Genomic DNA, 8018 nt, shown 5'->3' on the forward strand with positions numbered 1-8018 from the left:
GATTATGAGGCACCACATCCCACTCACAATTATCGGAGGAAAAGGAGGATAATTCAGGGAATCCCAGGGCAGGGCGTGCAGCCAGCCTCCAGAGGAAGCAAGGAGTCTTTCTCACAACACAGTTCTTTCTCCTCTGTTTCTGAGGCTCCCTGTGCTCTTGTCACTGTTTCTCTCTGCTTCTGCTCCTCTCCCTCTGCTGACTGGCTCTCAGCTCCATTTGCACATGGCCCAGGCGTGGCCACCATAACTCTGGTCCACATAATTTTCCAGTTTAAGAACCTACAACAGCTTAGCTTGTAACTCTTGAATCTTTGTGGCCCACCTCCCTGCAGTCGTCTGTGTCCAGGGAGGAGGGCCTGTGGGCTGTTACCCACTCAGCAGAGGCCATGGGAAAAGACTGAGTGGCATATGGTAGATTCTGTAAGAAAGTGTTGTGGGGTGAGGAGGAAATAATGGGCAGCTCCAGAAAAGTCACTCAGGAAACATTCACTTCCTTTCTCTCTTGAAGGTCACCTCCCACCCGTAAATCCTGCCTAAGTGTGGCAATTTTTGTCCTTGACTTCCTATGCAGCATTTAGCTATGATTTGTTCCTACTTCTAGAACTTTCTATTCCAGCTCCCACCTAAATACATGATCCTGGTTATCCTCCTACTTCTTTGATAGATTCTTCTTCTTTTCTGACTCCTCTTCCTCTTTCCCCTTAAATAATGAACACTTTTTGAGTTTGTATCGTGGTATCTTTTCTCTTTTCCTACATCTCTGTCCGTTGGTAAACTGAACCATGGTGTACTTGGAACACAGTATTTGCCAGGTAAATGGGAGTCCTCTGCATTTCTTTTTTCTTTTTTTTTACATCTTTAATTTCCAAGTAATATCTAGCTTTTCTTTCTTAAAAAATGATATTATTATTATTTGTAGCTTATTTCCTAGACTCTCTTCTTAATGTTTTGAGACCTGGTTATATGAAATATTTCCTATATTTTATGCGGTTTGTATTACAGATTTTATGATAAGTTTTGGTTTGTGTGAATCTCTGATATATGTAAGGGATATCCAGGAAAGCAGCTAATAGATGCTCAGCACCTTTTTAAGGGATCCTCAGTTCTGCTCCCAAAGTCCCACAGGCAGTTGTTCCGGGATAAATAGTTGTGTTGAATACTGTTTGGAAATCTCTTTGTCTGTTGCCAGATAATTGTGTAAGGAGTTATCATAAGCTGCTCATTGAGATGAATGTGGTTGCCTGAGATGAGAACAGTCTATAATAATCACTTCATTTATGTTTATTCACCCCAAGTTAGGGAGACAAGAACTAAAATGTGTGTGTGTGTGTGTGTGTGCGTGTGTATTGGCCTTTGGGAACTAAGCACTACTCTATCAACTTTACCTCCCACTGTAAGATAAGGAAGAAATTTGAAGTAGGGATACCGGTAACTCTGCTCAGCAGCCGTCTTCCCATCCAGAACCACTGAGGCAGCCTGCAGAGCCCTTTCCAGTCTGCTGCAGCGCAGAGCCTGGGGAGGCTGTAGTCCTCGGTGTTGGGGGAGACTGCATGCGGTCTCACCTCTGGCAGAACCAGTCAGTATGACTTTGAAATAGGAGAGGGCAGGTGGGCAGCAAGACAAGAGAGAAGGTAATGCCAGTGAAGCCATGGCCCTGCACAAAGGTGAGGTACTCCAGATAATTTGGAGGCCTAAGGGCTATTAGGGTCGCAGGCAGTATAGACACCCGGGGCTCAGAAAGCATTCCACAGTGGATGGAATGAAATACAGCTTCGTGCCTATCTAATTAGAGTGGATTTTTAGAATGATGATAACTTTGTATCAGTAGTAGTGCCACTGTGGGTAGTAGGTAAATAAGTACAATCATTCTGGAAAGCGTTTGGCCGTATATCTTTTACTCTTAAGTACGTTCCTTATCTTTGATCCAACTTATAGGAATCTTTCCTAAGGAAATAACCAGAGATGTGTACACTAAGATTTCTCTGTGTGATATGCATCACAGGGTTATTTGTAAAAGCAAAATAAGAGATTGTCAAATTTTGTGTTCATACAGAGGTCTGTTATGCAGTATTCAGAATCATGGTTTCATAGAATATTTACTGACATTGCAAAGTTCTCATGATTTGATGTTTGATCAAAAAGATAGGACACAAAACTGTATATGGAATTTGCTCTTTTTTTTGAGGAAGATTAGCCCTGAGCTAAGTAACATCTCCTGCCAATCCTCCTCTTCTTGCTGAGGAAGACTGGCCCTGAGCTAACACCCGTGCCCATCTTCCTCTACTTTGTATATGGGACGCCTGCCACAGCATGGCTTGCCAAGCAGCGTGCAGGTCCACACTCAGGATCCAAACCAGCGAATCCTGGGCCGCCGGAGCAGGGTGTGTGAACTTAAACACTACACCACCGGCTGACCCCAGAAGTTGCTCTTTTTATAGACTTTCCACTTACAGATTTTCATAGATGTGAACTAAGCCACACAACAGAGCAAAAGGGATTGATTTTACCCAACAACAACAAATGTTGTTCCAAGTTTAAAGTCATTATGGGCTTTTGAACAACTGGATTTACATTTCAGGGCCAAGCCTGTTTTTAAGTAGAAGTATTTCCATGCGCAAAATGGCTTTGATTTGATTCTACATGTATGCATAACGTAAATATCTATCTTAGTACACATTTGAGAGAAAACACACCCAAATACTACCAGAAGTATAATTATGAATAATTTTTATTTTCTTTATAATTTTTTTCATCGTACTTTTATGTATTTTTAAATTTTGTATGAACATGTATAATTTTATGTTTAGCATAAAATAAGCTATAAAAATAGCAAAGGAATTGTGGATACAAAGAGCTGCACAAGAAGGGAGGCTCCATAATGTGGCAAATGGAAATAGTCTTGCTTGAAACAAGTGAAAAGACTTGGGGGTTTTTAAATGGATCGTGCCTTTTCCCTTACTTCCTAAATCGAGTAAGAGACACGTTCGCAGGTGGGAACACAACTGACCATTTACTCATTCAGATTACTCTTGTTCATTATTAGTATCCTCGATTTAGTCTGCAAGACACCAGTGATACTGACACTGTTAACAGGGACAGTCCCTTATTAGGATGTGTCCTGGTAGCCAGGCTCTGTGCAAAATCATTATTCATATTATCTCGTAATTTCCAGAAATGTTCTATTGTTTTTCTGTGTTACAGTTGAGGATACTTAGACTCACAGGATTAAGTGATTTACCCAAATTAGGCAGTGAGGGAATGGCAGACTCTCCTGAAGCCCCAATCTTTGATATACTGGAAAATACTGACAATTTAGGAAGAAGGAAGTTATATTGTGAAATGCTGAATAATTGGCCATCGAAAGATGATAATTCAATAGTTATTTAAAAGGGAGAGAAAAAGAATATGAGTCTTGTACCCTTTGGCAGGCCCAACTGGAACCTGGGAAGACTTGATAGCATCCATCATGAAGTGGCCAGACTACTTCCTGAGTTTTGTGGGCAGCTGTTGATAAAGTCAGATAGAATGGTTAGTCAATGGAGAATTTTAGGGCACTCTTTTTCTTCCCATTATTGGCTGGTTGTGGACTCTGTCCTTGGTTGAAAGACACTACAGAACAAGTGATGAGCAAGAGGGGCTAACTTAGTAGAGGAATGAAAGCAGAATTGTAAGAAACTGCTGATGTTTAGGAAATGAAAGGGGCTGATAATAGCAATTAATGATTGTGAAATCTGGGCCTCTGCTGTGAGTCTTAAAACCAGTTCTAAAACAGAAGAAGATTAAAATACATATCGATCTGCTGATTGGCCAAAGGTAAAGTTTAAAAGCAAAGAATTGACCAATATGTATTCCATTAATTAAACCCTTCTCTGCGATGTGAATAAACACAAACTGGTAACTAGTGTCTGTGAGTTCCTGAATTGATTCCGCACTGAGCATACTTCAAAGATGCAGGGCCAAGTCCGTCTGCAATCACCTTCAGAAAGGCTGTCTTGCTGCAGAGGGATGCCAGAAGGCACTCAAAGTTCTCGTGTGCAACTGATCCCCCTACTTACTTTACTAATACAGCAGCTGTAATAGCAACAGGCTTTGAAGTGCAAAGCTTTCCTGGAGTTATGCTCTCATTAAAAACTACTATGCTTTTGTAAAATCCAGGAACTCTGATGGGAAGGATTTCACATTAAGGGGTCAACAAGAACTCAGGTTGCCCCAATCCATGCCCTCTTGCTTGCTTGCCTGGCCCCCACTGAAGAGTGGACCGTCTTATTCAACTATGGACATAGCACTCTGTAAAAGTGGTGAGGACCTTGTAGAACTTTCCTATTGATGTACATGTAGGTGAATGTTTCCATTCTGTTGTTTATCTCGTTTTTTCACATATGGCCAATTAACACAGGTTCTGTAAGGATCCTAAGGGAGTGAGGAGGCTAGTAATTAAGAAATGCTATGGGAATTTAGAGTGTGTAAAGGTGGTATTTCAAATCAGTGGAAAAGATGGGTCATTTAATACATGACAGTAGAAGCCATTTGGAACTGACAGCCATTTGGAAAAAAAATAAAACTAGATCGCTTATGCGAAAGTAAACTCCAGAAAATTAAAGATTTAAATACTTTAAAACTGTGAATGTGCTAGAAATATACATAGGTGATTTGTTTTTTGTAATATTGGTATAGAGAAAGTCATTCTAGGCAAGACTCTCAACATAAAATTCGTAACAGAAAATACTCATAAATTTGACTACATACAAATTTTAAATTTTGTAGAGAAAAACGTACCACAAGCAATGTCAAAAGATAAATAACAAACTAGAAAAAGAATATTTGTAACATATTTCAGAAAATGAGCCAATTTCTTTAGCATTTAAAGTAGTCTTAAAATTGGTATGAAAAAGATAAACACTTCAATAAAAACTGGACAAGGACATGGAGTGTCAGTTCCCAGAAAAATAAATACAAGGAGAGTCACAGCAACCTTATTTATAATAGCCAAGTCCTGGAAATAAAAGTTCTTCAGTGACATGGCTTATGAACTAAGTTATGATAACAGCTGTTAAAATGAATGAAGTAGAGTTACATATATTGATATAGAAAGATGTTCATATGTCCAAAGTAATAGTTTTAAGTTAAAAGTACCTGGTAAGTTGCATAACAATGTTTACTATAATCCCATTTGTATATAAAAATATATGCCAATCTGGAAGGATATACAAGTTAATGGTTAACTCTGGGGATTAGGTGTGGAATATAAGAGAATAATTTTAGTTCTGTACTGTTTGAATTCTACATTGTATTACTTTTGTAATAAGTTAAAACACCATCTAATTAGATAAATGTGAAGGCAAATTGTAGTAAAGGCTCAAACCCCAGGTAATGAAAATGGAACATAAGACCAAATACATCATGAGAAGAGTAATCAACAAGGCTTAGTCCTGAATTGGTACAGGGTGAGGGGATTGCCCGCTGTGTCCCAGATCTCATATTCTTTTGCCATCGTGTCAATGTGGGTCATTCGGGAAGCAGATGCTGAGACAGTTAGGAGTGCAAGAAGTTTATTGAGGAGTAATGCCTGTGAAAGAAAGGGGGAGGGATCAAGACTGGGGAGGAAAAGCCCTCAGACTGTGGTGCTGATCTGACACCTGTAAGAGGCGAAGACGGGAAGAAGGATTAGATCGAGAGGACTCCCAACCACAAGGCAGACCAGACAACGCCAATCCGACAGCGAGCTCTAGTGCCCAGATGTCTATCAGAGGAGGCCTGTTTCGGGCAGAGAGCGCCAGACTCTGGTACCCCCACTGTGCTCAGCAGTTAGCTGGGGACTCCCAGAGGAGCACGGCCTCAGCTCCTGCGCCCTTGTGGATGCCAAAGGTGCTGCAGCTGGAGGCTCAGTTTCAGCACTCCTTCCAGCAGAGCAGCAAGCTCTTTCTTGAGGGGAGATCAGAGTGGGCCACCTCATTGGCCACCACATACATGTTCTTCTCCACATACATTCAGGGAGTAGCTCTTCCAGGGTGCCAGTGGGCCTCACTGTCGGAGGGGAAATTTAGAAGAGGGAGATTAGAGAGACAAACTACAGCCCCTGTTGCTGCATTTCGTCCCGGGGCTGCCAATGATGCTCATTCTCTCCCTCCTCCACTATCTATTTAAAAGTCCCCTTGCCCTTGGCTATCACCTCTGCTCATCTCAGTGACTACCTGGTGGCCTTACCCAAGTCCTCATTCCTGAGGGATTTGAGCACCTCATAACCATCCCATTCTCAGGCCCTTGTCTATCCACTATCAAAACTGGGCAAGGAAGTGCCAGGATGGGGACACTATTGGCTGTGGGGGCAGGATAATTCCTCATCGTGTGGGAGTCACATTGCACATTGCTTCCCTCATAACCCCCATCATTGTGAAATCCAAAACATGCACACACATTTCCATACATCTTCTGGCTAAGATCTATAAAACTCAGAAAGTTTGTAAACTTATAAACCCAAAGCCTTTTCTCTCCAGATTATTGTCTATACAAGAAGTTTCAAAAACAACGAATTGACTTTTCTGCTTGCCACAACCCTCCTCCAGGAAATGTGCATCTCCTGAATTGCCTAAATACTTTGGGTCTGTGTGACAAGGAGGTGTGGGTGAAAACAAACTGTTTAATACTTCAAAAGGTTTGAGGTGGAAAAATTTTTTAAAAACCATCTTTAAGGCTTGCCATTTTCCAATAAAGTTGAGGTGAGGCTGTCAGCAGACTGAGGGTGGGGAGGTAACTGTGGAGATTTGAAGAGAAGAAAGAAGACGTGAAATCTCATCTCCGAGAATGGAAAGAATGCTGCTTAGATGGAGCCTGTCAGCTCAGCTGTGTGATTTTCTCCAGTGGTTGCTCGGGTGAAAGCAGGAAAATTGCTGGGTTCCTTCTGCAATGGGGTTTGCCCCAGATACAAGAGGAGATGGGAAAAGATGTTGAGGGGACTTGTGAGAAGGTGTTGGTAACGAGGGGCCGTAGCATCTGATTTGGACAAGGATTGATACTCCTCCCACCTTTATATAGTTAACATTTCCTTGTCACCTGGTTCCTCTTAAGACTGGCTCATGTCATTAGTCTTAGAAACATCCTTTCTTGGCCCCATTCACATCTCCTTCCAGCTTCCACTCTATCTCTTGCCTCCTTCACAGCCAAATTTCTCAAAAGATTTACCTATAGCTGTGATCTTCATTTCCTCACCTCTCATCATTCAACCCACTCCAAACCAGATTCTGCCTCAGTTGTGAACTTGTACAGTCTCATAAAAGTCACCCGTGACTTCTGGACCACTAAGGCCAACAGATATTTAGGGACACTTCTTAGCATTGCCTTATTTGATCTCTTAGGAGGATTTGGCACTTTTGACCATTCACAAAAGTATTCGTGAATACTTTTGTCCCTTTGGCTTCTATGACAAATATTCTCTTAGTTTTTCTTCCTATCTCAATGACTGCTCCTTCATTTTCTTCATTCTTGACTCATCCTTTTCTGCCTTACTTTTTCAGTTAGGATGGAGTGTGGATCCACTTAACAGAAAAGAAAAATTAACAGCAGCTTTAAAAAGATGAAAGAGTAACTCGCTCGTGAATGAAGGAAGCCCAAAGGTAGGCCATACAGGGATCCAGTGCCTATCTTTCTGTTTCAACATCTGAGCATCCTCAAGGTTACCTCATGGTCCAAGATGCCAAGATGGGAGCCATCACATCTGTATGCCAGGAGACATCAAAAGGGAGAGAGAAAAGGCAAACTGTTGCACTTTCTAGATGAGTCATTAAAGAGACTTCTCGTAAGCCCCATACAACCCCTTGGCTTATATTCTGTTGACCTCCCGGCTATACCAGATGCTGAGAAATAGTGTCTTTTAACTGAATAGATCAGGGCCCTATTACTAAAGAAGAAGGGAGGATGGATACTGGGGAGCTAATCAGCAGGCAGATTTGGGCATCCCTGGGGCCTTATCCTGAGGCTCTCCCTTTCTCATCCTATACTCTTTTGAGACGAACTCACCCGTG

This window comes from Equus quagga, chromosome 6 (assembly GCF_021613505.1).
Source record: "Equus quagga isolate Etosha38 chromosome 6, UCLA_HA_Equagga_1.0, whole genome shotgun sequence".
NCBI lineage: Eukaryota > Metazoa > Chordata > Mammalia > Perissodactyla > Equidae > Equus > Equus quagga.